Source organism: Ornithodoros turicata, chromosome 1 (genome assembly GCF_037126465.1).
Source record: "Ornithodoros turicata isolate Travis chromosome 1, ASM3712646v1, whole genome shotgun sequence".
NCBI lineage: Eukaryota > Metazoa > Arthropoda > Arachnida > Ixodida > Argasidae > Ornithodoros > Ornithodoros turicata.
The window spans coordinates 88,486,423-88,506,322 of NC_088201.1; the positions used below are offsets into that span (position 1 = coordinate 88,486,423).

The 19,900-nt window shown below is 48.2% G+C and overlaps 4 non-coding genes across 4 annotated transcripts; all 4 read right to left on the minus strand.

The window, feature by feature from the left end:
• Positions 1–10,327: 10,327 nt before the first annotated feature.
• Trnat-ugu (transfer RNA threonine (anticodon UGU)) lies at positions 10,328–10,399 on the minus strand. Its single transcript has one exon. It is a non-coding gene; the product is annotated as a tRNA-Thr (tRNA).
• A 376-nt stretch (positions 10,400–10,775) lies between these two features.
• Trnat-ugu (transfer RNA threonine (anticodon UGU)) lies at positions 10,776–10,847 on the minus strand. The gene has a single exon. It is a non-coding gene; the product is annotated as a tRNA-Thr (tRNA).
• Positions 10,848–12,317: 1,470 nt separating this feature from the next.
• Trnat-ugu (transfer RNA threonine (anticodon UGU)) lies at positions 12,318–12,389 on the minus strand. The gene has a single exon. It is a non-coding gene; the product is annotated as a tRNA-Thr (tRNA).
• A 6,285-nt stretch (positions 12,390–18,674) lies between these two features.
• On the minus strand, positions 18,675–18,746 carry Trnat-ugu (transfer RNA threonine (anticodon UGU)). The gene has a single exon. It is a non-coding gene; the product is annotated as a tRNA-Thr (tRNA).
• Between the last annotated feature and the right edge of the window lie 1,154 nt (positions 18,747–19,900).

Below are 19,900 nucleotides of genomic sequence, written 5' to 3' on the forward strand. Positions count from 1 at the left end.
TATTCCTGCGTGAGGCAAGAGCGCGTGGCGTGGATGATTATAGTGTCGTTGTTGTGTTCGCACTACATATGCCCCCCTTCCAAAGTTCCGGAGGAACGTGTTGGAGCGAGCGTAGTCGGAGCCCAAGTGACACGCCTTGGAGGCCTGGGAGGCGTGACTGTGTCCGGTGGTAGAGATGGGTCAGGATAGTGGGCCGGGGCTATGTTGTCGAGAAATGTGGGCTTCAACCGGTCAATCGACACACTTTCGGGCTGGCCGCGGACGTCAAGGAGGAAGGTCTTAGAAGCGCGTTGCAGTACCTTCTAAGGGCCGGAGTAAGGAGGTTCGAGGGCGCGACGAAGGCGATCGGTGCGCAAAAATACGTGTGTCGTGGAATGCAGTTCGGTGGGAATGAAAGGTGGCGCCGCGGATGAGGCACGAGCTTGAGTAAACTGGAGGGTTGCGAAGGCGTTCCGGAGTTGTGTGACGAAAGTTGAAGGGTGAATAGGCTGGGGAGGCGGTTTAAAAGCGTCTGCAGGCAACCGCAGCGGGGCTCCGTAGACGAGTTCCGCGGAAGAGCAACCCAAGTCGGACTTGAGGGCAGATAGGATACCCAAAAGGACCAACGGAAGGGTTTCGGTCCAGTGATCTCGGGAGTTTTGCGCCATGATAGCTTGTTTCATGTGGCGGTTAAAACGCTAGACTAGTCCATTGCAGGCGGGGTGATACGCAGAAGTTCGAAGCCGTTCAGTTCCGAGGGCGCGGGTAAAAGCGTGGAACAAGGCATTCTCAAACTGCGGGCCCCGATCCGTTACGACTTCCTCCGGAACGCCAAAACGGGCGACCCAAGTTGCCAAAAAGGCCGTAGGGACGGTGGCAGCAGTAACGTCTGGTATGGGCGTTGCCCCCGGCCACTGCGTAAACCGGTCGACGCAGGTGAGTATGTAACGGTTTCCTTTGGATGGTGGTAATGGACCGACCAGGTCAATGTGCACCTTGGTGAAACGGTCGGTAGGAGGCAGGAACGCTGCCAAAGGGGAAACCGTGTGCTGATGGCATTTGGAGAGCTGACACGGAACGCAAGAGCGTACCCAGCGGCGAATATCCTGGCGTGCTCCGGGCCACACGAAGTGTTGAAGTACGAGTTTGATGGAAGCACGCGTTCCTGAGTGGGCAAGCCCGTGAATACTGTCAAAGACGGATTTCCGTAAAGTCGCTGGTATGACAGGGCGGGGATCAGCGCAGGTTTTGTCGCAAAGAATGGGTGTGCTATGGCCCAGGAAAAGCACGTCCTGAAGCTTGAGGCTGGTGGAGCGCTGTGTTCGTAGGTGTGCGATTTCAGGGTCGCGTGACTGTTCAAGGGCAATGATATCTGCGGAGAGAACAGGAGGGCTGCCGATAGAGTGAACGCGACTTAGGGCGTCAGCAGCTGCGTTCTTGGCGCCTCTGATGTGCCGAACGTCCGTGGAGAATTCGGCGATGTAAGCCAAATGCCGAATTTCACGCGGAGTGTAGTTCCGACTTGCGGACGTGAAGGCGCCGACAAGAGGCTTATGGTCAGTCCAAATAGTAAAGGTCCGACCTTCCAAGAAATGCCTGAAGTGTCGGACGGCGGAGTAGGCGGCGAGTAGTTCTTTCCCGAAAGCGCTGTACTTTGACTCGGTCTCGGAAAGTTTCCATGAGAAAAAGGCGAGGGGAAAACGGATGCCGCCGATTTCCTGTTGAAAAGCCGCTCTGAATGCATTGTCGGAAGCGTCGACAAGAAGGGAAGTTGGTGCATCGTGTGTTGGATGGCTGAGCATGGTGGCGCTCGCGAGTGCTTCCTTGACAGAGTCGAAGGCTTCTGCCGCGTCTTCTGACCAGGACAAGAGCGCGGCTGGCGAGCGGGACGATTTCAGTAAATTCTCGAGTGGCCGCACAAGCGCCGCGCAGCCTGGCACGAAACGACGATAAAAATTCACAAGCCCGAGTAAACGGCGCAGTTGCTTGCTGGAGGCGGGGCGAGGGAACTCCCGGATGGCCTGGACCTTGCTGGGAAGAGGAACAATGCCGTCCGATGTGATTCTGTGGCCGAGGAACTCAAGAGACGAGTTGCCGAATTCTGATTTTTGGACGTTTATCACGATACCGTGCTCTTGCAGACGAGAGAGAACATGCCGAAGGTGGTCTAAGTGTTGCTGTTCTGTAGCGCTGGCGATAAGTATGTCGTCGATATACGCAAAAGCGAAAGGGAGCCCTCGTAGAATGGTGTCGATGAAGCGCTGAAAGGTTTGGGCCGCGTTCTTGAGGCCGAACGGCATGCGTAAAAATTCAAATAATCCGAATGGCGTCGTAATCGCTGTTATGTGCCATCGGAATCTGGTGGTACGCTTTCACCAGGTCTATTTTGCTGGAGTATCTGGTGCCGGCCAAATTGATGGTGAAGTCTTGAATGTTGGGCAGGGGGTATCTGTCTGGCTTCGTGATGGAGTTCAGTGCTCGAAAATCCCCACAAGGCCGCCAATCACCAGTTTATTTGGGACCATGTGAAGCGGAGTCGCCCAATCACTGTTTGACGGCCGCGCGATGCCGATGTCAAGCAAATGTTGAAATTCGCCTTGAGCGATCCGCAGTTTTTCAGGGGCGAGACGGCGGGGTCGAAAGTGAACTGGGGCACCCTTCGTCTCAATATGATGAACGACATCATGGCCCACCGGCTTCGTCCAGTCTGGTGGCTTCGTGAGCGATGGCAATTCATGCACCACTTCGGCGAAAGGGGACTGGAGTGAGGAGATGATGGGAGTGGGAACGGTCTCGGGTGCCTTCAAACGCAGGGCAGGCGTGCGCAATTGCGTCGTAGAGTCGACTAGTGTTCTGCGTTTCAGATCGACGAGCAAGCCGAAGTGGTGTAGGAAATCCGCTCCCAGAATGTTGTGGGTAATGGCGGCGGTGCGGAAAACCCAGTGACATGTACGGCGAAGTCCCAAGGAAAGTGTGAAGGAACGTTCGCCATAAACTGGAATCCCAGTAGCGTTGGCGGCAGCGAGGTGATAAGTGGCTTCTGGGTCGGCGCAAGTTGCAGGGATTAGACTAACTTCCGCTCCGGTGTCGACAAAATAGCGGCGGCGAGAAATGGGGTCTGTGATATACAGGAGGCGGCTGCCGTTGACAGGAGAAGGGGTGTCGCACGCCGCCGTTAGCGACCCCCTGGGCGGTTTCCCGACCACGCGCAAGGACCAGTGACACCAACAAAAGTCAGTTGGGTTCTCCGGGGAAGGGGAACGGGGTCGTCGAGCGGGGCGGGAAGAGGGTGATTGTGGTCCGCGCGGACGAGCTCTTCCGGGATCATCATCTCTGGAATTCTGTCGTCGCGGCAGCACAGCTGCGAGAAGCGAAGACATGTGTGCCGTACGTCGTCTGTAAGTTCTTCAAGACCGTCCTGGAGAGAACGGGACGGAGTGACAGGGATAGGTGAATCTGGAGGCTGAACGGTGGCAATCGTCGCTGGCGCAACCTCAGGTATCCTGTCAGCATGGTCGGCCAAGTCCGCGATCGGTAAGGTTGTTGATGTTGCCATTTTGCCATGTTGCATTTGTACGGTAGGAGGGAGACGCCGAAGAAAAAGCTCCTTCAGCAAAGACTCGTCCATCGTGGTAGCGCGGGATCCGAGAAGGGTCCGCATGTGCGTAAAAGTTGAGTCCGATCGCCAAGGTTCTCAGCGGACAACAGCTGCTGGAGTCGTTTTCGCTCGGAAAGTGTTGTCCTCGCGATGATCGCGGCCTTGAGGTCTTCGTACGGCGTTGCTGATAAAGGGGCGCAGAGATATGTCAGCCACGTCGCAGGCCACGTCCGAAGGTAAAGCCGAAGCGACATGGAAATAGCGGGTGGCTTGAGACGTAATATTAGCAACACGAAACTGACATAGACAACCAGCTCCGTCAACTAGCTCACGCTCTGACGCCAGAAGAGGTGCTCACACTCAATCGTTTTTCTTCCGATAAGCTCGCCCAAGTACAGCGTACGAAGTGTAAGAAAGTTTGTCGTGATAATATCCATGTTACCGACATTTCCAGACTTAATCTATGGTTTATTAGACCAACCACAGACCTCTGTAGGTCCACCGCTAAATGTTGTTTTTAACTTATGAGACGTTACTTTAAGCAAAGCTGAAACTAGAGTTTTATCCAATGGACTGAGCTTTGTCCCCACTCCTCATGGTGTTGATGGATTTGAAATTCTAAACGATCTCCAAAATTTAAGTAGATGGATGCATTTGCAAACATTTTTTCACGGCAGTGCACGCGCTGAAGTAACGCCATTTAAGAAACCTTCCGTCTGGACCTCTGACCCTAGCCCTATGATCAGCCAAAAACTAGCCCTATGATCGACAATTATATTAAAGCAGTATCCAATGACATTAAAGGCCTTCTTAACAATTTTGATAAGCAGGGATCATTTAATTTATCTAAGAAAGAACGGATAGCATTACAAAATCTTAAATCTCGTGATGACATCATAATCAGGCCCGCTGATAAAGGCGGAGGAATTGTCTTGATGAATATTTCAGACTACATCAGCAAAGCAAATGAGCACCTCATAATGCTAGGTTTTACAAGCCTCTTGACTCTAACCCCACTTTTTTTTTTGTCGCACAATTAACCAGGAAATCAGCGCACTAATCTCTAACGATTCAATTCCAAGTAACATTGCGGAGTTCATTAGACCCAAAAATGCTACTCCAGGTTCATTTTACCTATTGATTAAGGTACACAAGAAAAATAACCCCGGCAGGCCTGTAATATCGGGAATAAACACACCCACCGAAAACATTTCTCTCCTTTTAGATCATTGTATTAAACACGTTCCTCCGCTTCTCCCCTCTTACGTAAAAGACACCAATGACTTTCTCCTTCAAGTCAATTCGATTAATAAGCAGAACCGCGATTTGAGCAACGTCATCTTGGCTACTATGGATGTTACATCCCTTTATACAAACATATCACACGATTAGGGTCTAGATGCGGTGAAAGTTTTTCTTGAATCTTTCCTGTCTGAAGTTCTCCAGACATCAGCTGTCCTCTTGCTTCTTGAGCGTGTGCTCATCTATAACACTTTATATTTAATGAGAAACATTTTGTCCAAATTCAAGGCGCACCAATGCGATCACGCGTGTCTCCCAACTATGCGAATCGTTTCATGGGGCAATTTGAAGAAAAAACATTAGCATCCTTCCCGATCAAACCTTTAGTCTTCTTAAGGTACATTGACGACATTTTCATCGTATGGTCGGGTGATGAACCATCCTTAATTGCGTTTTTCGAGCATTTTAACTCCGTACATCAGGCCATCAAGTTCACGTGTAACCTTTCTCAAGCATCAGTGAATTTTCTAGACGTGACTGTCTCTATACAGTCTGGTAAGCTGGTCACGAGTCTATACAAGAAATCCACTGACAAACGCCAGTACCTTCATTTTGACAGCTACCACCTTATACTCAGAAAAGGAACATCCCCTTTTGTCAATTCACACGTCTAAAACGGATATGCTCTAACCCAGAAGATTTTGAGACATGCGCTGAAGAAATGTCGAACGATTTTAGAAAACGAAATTACCCTTCCAACCTTATCAACAATGCTCTTTCCACGTGCAAATCTCTAGATCCGGATAAATTACTTTCACATGAACCGCGGCAGCAACAAAATCCCTTATCCTTCGTTACCGCCTATAACAAAGCACTGAGTGGCGCAGGATCCATCTTCACCTGCCATCTCAACATACTTCACAGCGACGAAAGACTTAAAATAATCTTTCCTGCTCCCCCCAATATCACATTCCGCCGATCACGTAACATTCGTAACTTACTAGTTTCATCGTAGGCTTCATCATGCAGGCTCCGGCCTGGAGTCACACAACAACAGAATTTATTAAGCTAACCTGGCACATGTCCTCTGTACTCTGCAAAGCCCCTGATTTGTAACAGTTCGTTGGCCAAGCACTCCATTGGTGGTCTCCTTGACTCTTCATTTCTGCCAGCGACTATAACTTCCCATAGACTAAACATTGCTAGGATACACAAGGTGTCATACGCGGGACCGTTTTTTTTTCCACTAGGGGCAGATATCTCATAGTGTGGGGGTTCAATCGTATCCTTTTGTTAATCATCCGGCTCAAGTCGTCCCACATAAACTGTGCCTCAGTACAATGTATGAATACATGTTCACTAGTCTCAGGTTCATTACAATATCGGCAGTTGGTGGACCATGGTACGAATATACCTTTATCCGCTAACCATGATTTGTATGCACTTTAAAGAAAAACGTCTTAATCCGTGGCTTGATACACGTTTTCTTCACTCTGCTTAGGATGTCGGATCCTGCCCAGTTACTGGGAATCTTTCTGTAAAGAGGTATTGGGAAAAGGGAATCTATAAGATCAGTTTTCAGTCTCGCTTTTGACACACTGAAGAGGTCGTCCCGCGAAAACCTTACCAGCAAGAAACGCATGCATCACAGTACTTCAGTGTAAATACCGGACAGCTTGAATGTACGATCCACTTTTGCCACTACTAGTTCTGCCCAATACTTTGCAGCATACATTTTAACACAGGGTGCCTAGAGTTACGAAAAAAGAAAAGCCTCACAACGAGTTGCATCCCGAACAGATGTTGTAGTCCTACCCCACCACTGCACACCGGTCTGAAAAGATTGTCCCTGCGCATTGCTTCAAAGTTCAAATCCACGTGAACGTAGCGAAAACACGGTGGAATTTTTGAATCTTTGTCCTTGCACACTGCAGCACTTGCAGACAGTACACCAGCTTCGCAACGAGGAAGACGTTACACACTGACGCACGCTGAGAGATCGACAGTTCCATCCACATCGTATTGGTATTTACTTTCCTGCAACGGGAGTCCTAGGTATACACTTGGTGCACATTGCCACTCAATCCCTTGAAACTTCGCCGGCGTCGTCCCCACTGCTCCGCCCATATCCCAACAGACTTTTCTTTGTTAAGGCTCGCTCCTGAATGTTTGCAATATTCATCAATTTCTTTGAGGACGCCGGTAACACTCTTCTTGTCAGCAACGACAAATGTGATATCATCCGCATATGCCAACACCTTGACTTCACTGTTTCCAAGTCGATAATTTTCTAATGTTCTTATTGTTGATGATCTTTCGGCATAACGGTTCGATGTACATGTCAAACAAGAGAGGGAACAGCGGGCATCCTTGGCGAACAGATGAACGAATTGGAATTTCTGATGTGCACGTATTGTTGTTAAGGATTCTTGTTGTTACTTCTCTGTAGCAAAGTCGTACACGTTCCGAGAAAGCTTGACCGATGTTCATCTGATGCAGTACAGAAAATAAGAAATCATGTCGGACTCTGTCAAACGATTTCATCAAGTCGTCTTGGAGCACTGCTGCCTGGTCGCCTTCTTGTGTACATATGTCCATTATCGTGCGCAGCACGTGAATGTTCATTTGGATACTTCTGCCCTTTATAGCACACGACTGATGGTCTCCAACGAGATTGGGAATCACTTTCTGTAGTCGAGCTGCAAGTATTTTAGAGTATAGTTTATCATCCGTATTGCACAGTGATATAGGTCTGTAGTCCTTGACACCGGGCACACTCCCTTCGACAATTTTCTTAGGTATCAGTACCGTACGGGAACGTCGAAAAGTTCGCGGAAGCAACCCCCGTGTCCCAGATTCTCGGAATACCTGTAGTAACACTGGCGAGAGGAAATCCGCAAAGGTTTGGTAGAATTCTCATCCCAACCCATCTGGCCCAGGTGTTTTATTTCGTGCGAGAGACTTTATTGCATCGTGGACTTCTCCCAAATGGAGGGGCATATCTAATGCCTGCTGCTCCTCATCTGTCAAGCGGGACAGGCTCCACTGCTTCGTTTCATTTCCAGCATCAACGTCTGACTTTCTTCCTTTGCCTATGAGGTTTTCAAAGTAGTGTTCGAAGCACTTGAGTATATCCGATTCTTTATTAATTGTCACCCCCTCAATGTTGGATCCGTTTTATCGCTTTTCGTTTCCGGTATTCATTTTCTTGCAGAAAGTACCTCTTGCTGGGAACTTCGTCCGGCAAATACTTCTGAGACCTGCACCTCACTCTTGCCCCATCATACTTCGTATAATTTATAAGTTCGAGCTCATACTTCGTATTCTTCATTTCTTCTTCGAAACTTCCAGGATTTTGCGATTCTAGTTTCATGACAGAGTTCAGCCTTTTCTTCAGACCATCCTCTCTGCATTTCTTCTCGTAAGCCAGCACGTTGCTCCTTTCTATAGCGATAAACTGCACTCGCTGTTTAAATTGCTTCCATAAAGGGATCCAATCTTCGTTGCTTGATATAAGCTCAGCTATCTCATCTTTCACAGATCCAATAAATTTATGGTCCTCTAGCAACTTTATGTTCAGCTTCCACTGTGACCAGAGTCGTTTTTTCGCCATTGGAGAATTATACTGCCCAAGGGCCACTTTAACCATACAGTGGTCACTAAAATATGCTGCGTGTACACGGTAGTGTATAACCGGCTTGGAGCTTGATGTTGTTACGTAGACACGATCCAATCTTGCATGTGCATTCTTTTGGAAATGTGTAAACACAAGCGGTTTCCTTTTGACCACCTCGAAGGCATCTATCATGCTATTGTTCGTTAATATTGGATGTAGTGTTACTTTACTTGCATCTGTTGAACTTTTGAGATTGCTTCCATCGGTATCGTTCAAAGTGCAGTTGAAGTCGCCAAGCAGTATACTGTGTATGCAGTATGTGATAACACAGTATACTGTGTTATCACATTTCTTGGCGACATTGGCCAAGGGCTCGAAAAAATTCACTCTATCTTGCACGTCGTTGGGGGCGTAAACACTGACAAACCGCCACATCTCTTCATCAACAATGACATCTAACGTTGCTATCCTCCCTTGATTATCAGTCCAATATTCAAACGGTATCGTGTGTTGCCTTTTCTTCAAACAAAGCAGTGTTCCTCCTGAACGCCCAGCAGTTTGACTTACAACTACATCGAATTCATTTTCAAAAACATTTGATATTAGCGTGGCAGTATCCTATTCTGAGCTTCTTTTTGTTTCTTGTACGGCTATTACACCGATGATGTCTTGCTTAAGTATTTTCGGTGTGAACGTTGGTCCGCAGCCTGGTTGATCTCTGGCTATACATTTTCATTCTCTACACGTCTTTGGCCACTGGTACTGACTTTCTGATCATCGTCTTCCGTTTCCATCCGCTGTTGTTCCTGCCTGATGCTTTCTTTGGCCTTGAGCATTTCGTCTCCCTCCCCGTTTGTTTCATCTGCTTTTCCGTTGACCTTGTCCGTTGGCATGTCGTCCTCTGTGATTTCGACGTACATCTCTCTTGCCTGCTCCTCCGGTTGCCTTACACGTGATGCGCACGTCGACACATTCTTCTTCGTTATGTCCGAACCTCTTACACTTTTTACACCAAGAAGTGTAACATGCCTTGCGAAAGTGTCCCGCCTGCTTGCATCGCAAGCATGGGAGAGCACGACCCTGCACGTCCAGCAACACCTGTCATCCCTCAATGTACGTAAGATGAGGTAGGTCGTCAACGGTCGCATTTTCTCTCAATTGTAGGACTGCCTCTGTTGTGGTGGATTCTAAGCCTTCGAAGAAAGAAGTCTTCCACTTCTGCCGTTTGACGTCGTTTACTTTCCCGTACGTCGAGAGAAGGCGAATAACTGCCTCATCCGGAATATTCCTTGGAATCCAATGCAACTTGACGGCAATTTCCTTCACGTTGAGACCGATGATTATGCACTTCCTACCTCTCACTTGCAGTTCTTTGAGTTTCAAGAATTTTTCTTTCGTCGCGCCGTGATGGAAACTGATTGTCCACACGTGATTATACTGAAAACCGCTAAAGTTCGCCACGTCATCTTTTCCCACTTTTCTTTCTAGAGCCTCGCCGAAGTAATGCAAGTTGTACGCTCTTCCAGTGGGGTCCGCCTGCAGGAACAACGTGTTGTACGAAAGCTTCACAGAAGGCATTGAAGGCATAATAATACGGTAATCCCTCGTGTCATTTGAATCTGCACGTACTGTGTTAGCCCGGCTAGGCCTAGCCGTTTGATCCGCCCATGAGGAGCTCATGATGCCTGCGTCCGCTCGCAATCGCGGCCGGAAACAGAATCCCCACTGAGCTATAGCGGCCCTCTCTACCAACTCTTTCCTCCCTGGATGAACACCTAATCAGTCTACTATTTGCATATAACAGTACTAGAATGAATGTCATCCTTTGTTCGTTCAGGATCGCTGCATCATCACCAAAACGAATGAACTTCGTAAAACAATCGCAGGAGACAAGCCACCAGTGAGGACTGAACTCACAACCCCTGGTTTACAAGACCAGTGCTCTGCCACTGAGGTATAGCGGCCCTCTCTAACAACTCTTTGCTCCTTTGACGAACACCTAACCAGTCTACTATTTGCATATAACAGTACTGGAATAAATGTCCTTCTTTGTTCGTTCACGATCGCTGCATCATTGCCAAAAGGAATGAACTTCGTAAAAAAATCGCAGAAGACAAGCCACCAGTGAGGATTGAAGTCACGACCCGTGGTTTACAAGACCAGTGCTCTGCCACTGAGTTATAGCGGCCCTCTCTGACAACTCTTTCCTCCCTTGATGAACACCTAATCAGTCTACTATTTGCATATAACAGTACCAGAATGAATGTCATTCTTTGTTCGTTCAGGACCGCTGCATCATCACCAAAACGAATGAACTTCGTAAAAACATCGCAGGAGACAAGCCACCAGTGAGGATTGAACTCACGACCCCTGGTTTACAAGACCAGAGTTCTGCCACTGAGCTATAGCGGCCCTCTCTAACAACTCTTTCCTCCATTGACGAACACCTAACCAGTCTACTATTTGCATATAACAGTACCGGAATGAATGTCATTCTTTGTTCGTTCAGGGTCGCTGCATCATTGCCCAAAGGAATGAACTTGGTAAAAAAATCGCAGAAGACAAACCACCAGTGAGGATTGAACTCACGACCACTGGTTCACAAGACGAGTGCTTTACCACTGCGCTATAGCGGCTTTTCCCCCCCCAGGTAATAACGTTTATTTACAAACATTAAAATAAGCTATGACTGTACAGTGTTAATGAGTGATCATGATGAATGAATGATGCACACCGTAGCATCCAAATACACAGGATACAAAAAATACATGGTACACAACACACAGGTTACGCAGGTCACATGCAGAGAGTAATAATTTACATACACACAGGATACAAATAAATCCATGGTACACAACACACAGGTTAAACACGTCACACACTGAGAGTAATAATTTACATAGAGGACAGCGATTCACACAGATGCTCTAACCACGGTGGTGCTTCCAAATGCTGCATGCAGCATAGCTTCAGCTGCGTTATTTCTACTTTAAAATACTGCATGGGCGACGCCAATGGCTCTTCATTTCTGTCTGCCATACGCAGCTTCCACAAGCAATACATAGCTATCAACATGATAATATCGTAACGTATATCTTCATTCGGATGTAAAGGTAGGAATCTGATTGTATGTGGGTTCAGAGAGAGGCGTTTATTCAGTACTTTCATCTGTATGTCGTCCCAGAAAAACTGTGCTTCCGTACAATCAAGAAAGATGTGGTCAACGGTTTCAGAGACTTTGCAAAACCTGCAGTTGGCAGACCATGGAACATATATGCCTTTCTGTTCCAACCATGCTTTCACAGAGAGCGTTGATGTATGAAGCTTGAAAAAGAATGTTTTCATATTCGGCTTTATGTGCATGCGTTTGACCCTGTGTAAAACGTCCGCCCCAGGCCACTCAGACGGAATTTGCCTGTAAATTGGCACTGGAAACAAGGTATCTATCAAATGGGCTGCCAACACTTTCTTTGAAACCGAAAAGAGGTAATCTGGGGTAAACCTGACTTCTAGAAAGTTGATGCAGTCCACGACCTCCTGATAAAACCCTGTCAACTGCAAGCCTTGCTCGTGGAAGCCAACATATATATCAGGCATATAGTTGTAGGCTACTGCTCTCTTCACGGCGTCTAATAGGGGGTGCACAGACTGCCTATAAAACCAGAGACTCATAATTAGCTGCTTTACAAACAAGTGCTGTAGACCTAAACCTCCATCCTTGACTTGCGGCCCTCTCTGACAACTCTTTCCTCCCTTGACGAACACCTAACCAGTCTACTATTTACATATAACAGTACCGGAATGAATGTCATTCTTTGTTCGTTGAGGATGACTGCATCCTCACCAAAACGAAGGAACTTCGTACGAAAATCGCAGGAGTCAAGCCACCAGTGAGGATTGAACTCACGACCCCTGGTTTACAAGACCAGTGCTCTGCCACTGAGCTATAGCGGCTTTTCTTTCTTTTCCACCTTTTATTAACAAAACACACAAGTGCACACAACTACAGGTACGTCACACGGTCGCAACGCCGTGGGCCATTACAAAACGTCTAAAGAGGAAACTGAAGACCTTTTGAATTTGTACAGTGCTGGACAAAAGTTTACGGAACGCGCGAGCGGCGTATTTTCTCTGGGCAGAGACACCCTAGCGGCGAGCGGAAGCGGGCGAGCCCACTCGTTCAGAGGGATGAAAGAGTGCGCTTGTGGCGACCCACCGTGGTAGTAGTGGTAACCTTGCTTTTGAGTGTAACGAACGCCAAAATGATTTCGTTTTCGGTCTACTGCACCGAGCGCGAGTGGCTATCGCGGGAAGGAAGTCTCTCCGCTATCGGAGAGATAACAGGGCGCTAAGATGAATTGAGGCGACAACGGGCTGTAGTGCCTAGCTTTTTCTTTTTTTTATTAGACAAAAACAGAAGAAAAGCGCGTGTACCCTTGAACACACACACAAAAAAAAAGGAGGCGGGGGACGATACTGTCTTTGTCGGCCCCCCCCCCCCCTTTCGCAGCAATAACGGAGGCCATGCGCACAGGAAGGGAAGCGTATAGTCGACGGACAAGGTCCACGTCTTCACGTAGCAAGGACCACTCTGCTTCTATAAATTCCCAGAGTGCGTCCTTGCTCCTTGTAGGCGTCCGTCTCTTGATCATCCTATTCTTCAGGATGCCCCAGACGTTTTCAGTGATGTTTAAGTCCGGGCTCTGCGCAGGCCATGTCAGCTGCATTACGCTGAGGTCGTCGAGAAGGCGTTGGGCAGTTTTACTACGATGGACGGAGCTGCCATCGTGCTGGAAATGGTAGCACCCATCCGGGAACGGCCCGTCCAGAGCATAGGGGAGCAGCGTCCTCTCGATGACTTCTGCGTAGGCCATGGAATTCAAGCGCCCTTCCAGTCGTACCAAAGGCCCGAGTCCGTCGTACGACAGGGCGCCCCCAGTCATACATCTTCACGAACGAAGAAATCTTCACGCATGAAGTTGTTACCCAAAGCTTCTGTGTGGATCGTTCCCGAATTCAAATTAACTGCGGTATGACAATGTAGAGTAAAATAAAAGGAAAGAAAGCTACAGCTCCTCTTATCAGTCAAGATGAGCAGAAGATTGAACATCGAGCGAAGACGAGACGTCGTCACGTTGTCACTGACTGGACTGTCCCAAAGAGCGATTGCCAGCCGTCTTAAGTGTTCCCTTTCGTCGGTTAATCGCATTGTCCGCGTTTATCGCGAAGAGGGCCGCCTGGAAGATGCCCCGAGAAGTGGAAGACCGCCGGCCACCACCACGGAGGAGGACCAGCAAATAGTTGCCGTAAGTGCCGTCGAGCCATTCTTCACGTCGCCGGACATCAAGCGGGAACTGGGCTTAGGGGCGTCGGCCAAAACTGTTCAGCGCCGCCTCAAGGCCCTTGGCCTTCAATCTGGTGTTGCTGTACAGAAGCCCCTCCTCAAGGCTGACCACGAAGAAGCCAGGCTCCAGTTTGCCCTCGACCACATGGACTGGGACGACAACCTCTGGCACATCGTAATTTTCAGCGACGAGGCCACATTTAGTGCGCGTTGGTGCCAGACCAGGCGGGTCTGGCGGCCTCCGAACTGCAGGTATACCTATTCAGTATCCCTAATCATTTTCATTTTATTATGGACGACCTCATACTTCCACCTTTGCTAGATACCTGCCCCAGTATGTCCATAGAGTGCTGTCCAGTGGCCGGCACACGGTGAGCGCCTGGGGCGCCCTGTCGTACGACGGACTCGGGCCTTTGGTACGACTGGAAGGGCGCTTCAATTCCATGGCCTACGAAGAGGTCATCGAGAGGACGCTGATCCCCTATGCTCTGGACGGGCCGTTCCCGGATGGGTGCTACCATTTCCAGCACGATGGCAGCTCAGTCCATCGTAGTAAAACTGTCCAACGCCTTCTCGACGACTTCAGCGTAATGCAGCCGACATGGCCTGCGCAGAGCCCGGACTTAAACATCATTGAAAACGTCTGGGGCATCCTGAAGAATAGGATGAGCAAGAGACGGACGCCTACAAGGAGCAAGGACGCACTCTGGGTCTGGGAATTTACAGAAGCAGAGTGGTCCTTGCTACGTGAAGACGTGGACCTTGTACGTCGACTATACGCTTCCCTTCCTGTGCGCATGGCCTCCTTTATTGCTGCGAAATGGGGGCCGACAAAGTATTCAGACAGTATCGTCTCCCCCGCCTCCTTTTTTTTGTGTGTGTGTTCAAGGGTACACGCTCTTTTCTTCTGTTTTGTGTAATAAAAAAAAGAAAAAGCTAGGCACTACAGCCCGCTGTCGCCTCAATTCATCCTAGCGCCCTGTTATCTCACCGATAGCGGAGAGACTTCCTTCACGCGATAGCCACTCGTGCTCGGTGCAGTAGACTGAAAACAAAATCATTTTGGCGTTCGTTACACTCAAAAGCAAGGTTACCACTACTACCACGGTGGGTCGCCAGAAGCGCACTCTTTCATCCCTCTGAACGAGTGGGCTCGCCCGCTTCCGCTCGCCGCTAGGGTGTCTCTGCCCAGAGAAAATACGCCGCTCGCGCGTTCCGTAAACTTTTGTCCAGCACTGTACATACGATTTTACAAGTACGTAAGGGCATCAGACAATGTTTCTAACCAATCTGGCGGCTCTAGACATCGCATAAGGCACAGCTTAAGTTGAGATATTTCTACCTTAAAGTATTGCATAGGAGGCATTAACGGTTCTTCGTTCCTGTCAGCCATACGAAGTTTCCACAGACAGTACAAGGCTAAAAGCATGACAATATCGTACCTGACTGTTTCCCTCGGGTGTAATGGGAGAAACCGTATGGTGTGTGGGTTAAGCCGAAGCGAGTTTTGAAAACTTTATACTGGAGATCGTCCCAGAAGAACTGGGCTTCTGTGCAGTCTAAGAAAAGGTGATCATGCGTTTCAGGAACTTTGCAGAACCTGCAGTCTGCCGACCAGGGCACGTATATGCCCTTCTGCGCGAGCCATGCCTTGACAGGTAGTGTTGACGTATGAAGTTTGTAAAAGAATGTCTTCATGTTTGGTTTGATTGGCATCCTTTGGACTCGAACCAAAACATCCCTACCTGGCCAAGTGGGTGGAATATCTCGATAGACAGGCACAGGGAACAATGTATCGATCAAGTGGGCCGCCAGCGTTTTCTTGTTGACAGACAAGAGGTATTCAAGGCTAAACCTGGCTTTCAAAAACAGCATGCACTCAACGACCTCCTTGAAAAAGCCTGTTAACCGCATCGTTCCCTCTGTGAACGTGACGTGTAACTCCGGGATGTAATTATATGTAAGGATGCGTTTTACTCCCTCGAGAACTGGATGCAGCTCCTCACGAATGAACCAGAGTCTCATGACCAGTTGTTTGACAAAGAGGTGCTGTATGCCGAGGCCTCCATCACGAAGTTTTCGAAAAAGATAGTCGCGACGCATCCTCTCAAATGTAGAGCACCAGATTGTGGTGGCAAAAATCCTGTGACAGGCGTGCACTACTTTGCGCGGGCATTGCAAGACTTGCAAAAGGTAAATCAGTTTAGCAGCTAGAAACACGTTGCATACTGTCGCTCGCTGAAAAATTGAAAGGTCTTTCTTCCTCCAGATGAAAGCGTGTTTCCTTATGTTGTCGAGCCTCTGGGACCACATTCTACTCGGGTTCCTGGTTTCTTGCAACGGGACACCAAGATAACGAGGGTTTTGTTCCTGTCACGGAATTCCGCAAAAAGCTCCAGGTGTTGTCGCCCAGTGGCCGTACCAAACGCCTAAGGACTTCTCTTTGTTTACACGCGCTCCAGACGCTTGGCCAAACAAATCAACTTGTTCCATGACATTCACTACGCTAGGTTTGTCCTTGACAAGGAATGCAAGATCATCAGCATATGCGGCCACCTTGATCACAGTACCGGCCAGTTCGAACCCGTGGATATCATTCAGACGAATGACTCGCCGACACAGCGGCTCCAGGTACAAGTCAAAGAGCAGTGGTGACAGGGGACAGCCTTGTCGAACTGAGGATCGCAGCATTATCGGTGCGGCAAGAGTGTTGTTAATGATGAGGCTCGTGGCAACTTGCTCGTAACAAAGCTTGATGCGGCCGACAAAGCGAGCTCCCACGTTGACGTATTCCGGCAACGGAAACAAATATGTGTGACATACGCGGTCAAAAGCCTTAGAAAGGTCCAGCTGCAACATGGCCACATGGTCCCCTTCGTACCGACACCTATCAATTGAGGTAACACAAGTTGTAGTCGAGCAGCCATAACTTTGGCGTATATTTTGTAATCGACATTGCATAGGGTAATTGGCCTGTAATCAGTAACCTTTGCCGTCGAACCTTCTGCAACTTTTTTAGGAACCAGCACGGTGTGCGATCGCCGGAAATTGCCGGAAAAAATCCCGTTTTCTTCAGCCTCGGCGTATACATCCAGCAAAATAGGCACGAGATAAGCGGAAAACTTCTTGTAGAACTCGGCACATAGACCGTCCGGTCCAGGGGAACGATTTAAGTTCAGTGATGCAATTGCGTCGCTGATTTCTTGTTCTGCGAGCGGCGACGCTAACACTTCTTTATCCGGTTCCCCGAGCTTAGGCATTTCAGAGAGGCTCAACAACGAAAACTCCAACAACGCTTTCCTCCCTTGACTTTTTTTCTTTTCCACCTTTATTTTTCAGAGCTTACTACTCTGAGTCACGTACGACTCAATAACTCACAATACCATACACAATACGACACAATCACAGAAAGATAATACGGTGTTTCTCCTCTATACCGGACACATTAATAACACAACTTCTACAAAACATTCAGCCTTTCGCAGACTGTATCTAACCACTCAGGCACTTCTAAGAGCTGAGTACAAGCTAACTTTACCTGCAGTAGTTCGGCTTTGAAATATTTCATAGGAGGACACAAGGGCTCTTCGTTCCTATCAGCCATACGAAGCTTCCACGAACAGTACATGGCAACAAGAAGAACGATATTGTATCTCACATTTTCACCGGGGCGTAATGGGAGGAAGCGGATAGTGTGAGGATTAAGCGATAGACGGCGCTGAAGGACTTTGAACTGTAAGTCATCCCAAAAGAATAAAGCTTCTGTGCAGTCCAGAAAAAGGTGATCGACAGTCTCGGGCATATTGCAAAATCTGCAATTCAGGGACCACGGAACATAGAATCCCTTCTGTTGAAGCCAAGCTTTCACGGGCAGTGTGGACGTGTGTAATTTAAAGAAAAATGACTTCATGTTGGGCTTGACCGGCATCTTCCTGACTCTGCACAATACATCCGTGCCATGCCATCCGAAGGGGATTTGACGGTAGATGGGCACGGGAAAGAGTACATCGAGAAGATGAGCTACCAACGTTTTCTTGGCGACAGAAAAGAGGTACTCTAAGCTGAATCTAGCCTTCAAGAAGTTTAGGCTCTCGACAACCTCTTTGTAGAAACCGCTTAAGCGTAGACTTTCTTCGTGAAACCCAACATATATATCGGGAACGTAGTTGTACGCAAGGGCCCGCTTGATGGTTTCCAGAATCGGGTGTGAACTCTGCCTATAAAAAAACAGTCTCATGACGAGTTGCTTGATGTAGAGATGCTGTAAGCCTAGTCCGCCGTCCTTGACTTTCTTGAACAGGTTTTGTCTTCGCATCCTTTCGAACGTTGAACACCATATTGTGGTGGCAAATATGCGATGACAACGATGTATAATTTTGCGGGGGCATTGCAGGACTTGCAAGAGGTAAATCAGCTTAGCGGCCAGAAAAACATTGCACACAGAAGCTCGTTGAAAGATTGAGAGATCTTGTTTTTTCCAGGTTGAAGCATGTGTCCTAATGTTTTGTAATCGCTCCGACCACAAGGAGGTCGTGTTACATCCTTGACGAACACCTAACCAATCTACTATTTGCATATAACAGTACCGAAATGAATATCATTCTTTGTTCGTTCAGGATCGCTGCATCATCACCAAAACGGATGAACTTCGTACAAAAATCGCAGCAGACAAGCCACCAGTGAGGATTAAACTTACGACCCCTTGTTTACAAGACCAGTGCTCTGCCACTGAGCTATAGCAGCCCTCTCTAAAAGCTCTTTCCTCCCTTGACGAACACCTAACCAGTCTATTATTTGCATATAACAGTACCGAAATGAATATCATTCTTTGTTCGTTCACGATCGCTGCATCATCACCAAAACGGATGACCTTCGTACAAAAATCGCAGCAGACAAGCCACCAGTGAGGATTGAACTCACGACCCCTGGTTTACAAGACCAGTGCTCTGCCACTGAGCTATAGCGGCTTTTTTTTTCTTTTCCACCTTTATTTTTCAGAGCTTATTACTCTGAGTCACGTACGACTCAATAACTCCATACCATACACAATACGACAAAATCACAGAGAGAGAATACGGTGTTTGTCCTCTATACCGGACACATTAATATGCGATGACAACGATGTATAATTTTGCGGGAGCATTGCAGGACTTGCAAGAGGTAAATCAGCTTAGCGGCCAGAAAAACATTGCACACAGAAGCTCGTTGAAACATTGAGAGATCTTGTTTTTTCCAGGTCGAAGCATGTGTCCTAATGTTTTGTAATCGCTCCGACCACAAGGAGGTCGTGTTACAACTTTTGTCTAACGGGACCCCAAGGTAGCAAGGACCACGGGTTTGCCACTGAACGCCACAAAAGAATTCCGGGGCTGTTCCCCATTGACCGCACCATATCCCCAGAGATTTGTCCTTGTTTAGACGTGCCCCAGAGACTTGACCAAACACATGAAGCTCGTGAATAACTTTGACGACACTTGGCTTGTCTGTCACGAGAAACGCAAGGTCATCCGCGTACGCCACGACCTTCACCACAGCGTCGCGAAGCTCGAAACCACGTATGTCATCACGAGAGATGATACGCTGGCATAACGGCTCAAGGTATAGATCAAATAGTAGGGACGACATGGGACAGCCTTGTCGTACTGAAGCTCGAAGGGGCACTGGCGCGGTAAGAGTGCCGTTAATTACCAGGCTCGTTGCAACCTGTTCATAGCACAACTTGATTCGGCTTACGAACTTGTCTCCCATGTTGACGTAATGCAAGAGCGAAAACAAATAATCGTGACACACCCGATCAAAAGCCTTAGAGAGGTCCACTTGCAGCAGGGCTACATGACTTCCTTCAAGTCGACACCAGTCTAGAACTGAGCGGACAACATGGATGTTTGTTTGTATGGTCCTGTCCCTGATTGCGCATGTCTGATGATCGCCAACAAGTTGTGTCACCACAAGCTGGAGCCTGGCAGCAAGTACTTTGGCATACACCTTATAGTCCACATTACAGAGTGTGATAGGCCGATAATCGGCCACCTTGGGTAACCGTGTCTCCGCCACTTTTTTGGGTATGAGCACAGTATAGGACCTTCGAAAACTGTGCGAGAAGATCCCGTTAGTCTCAGCT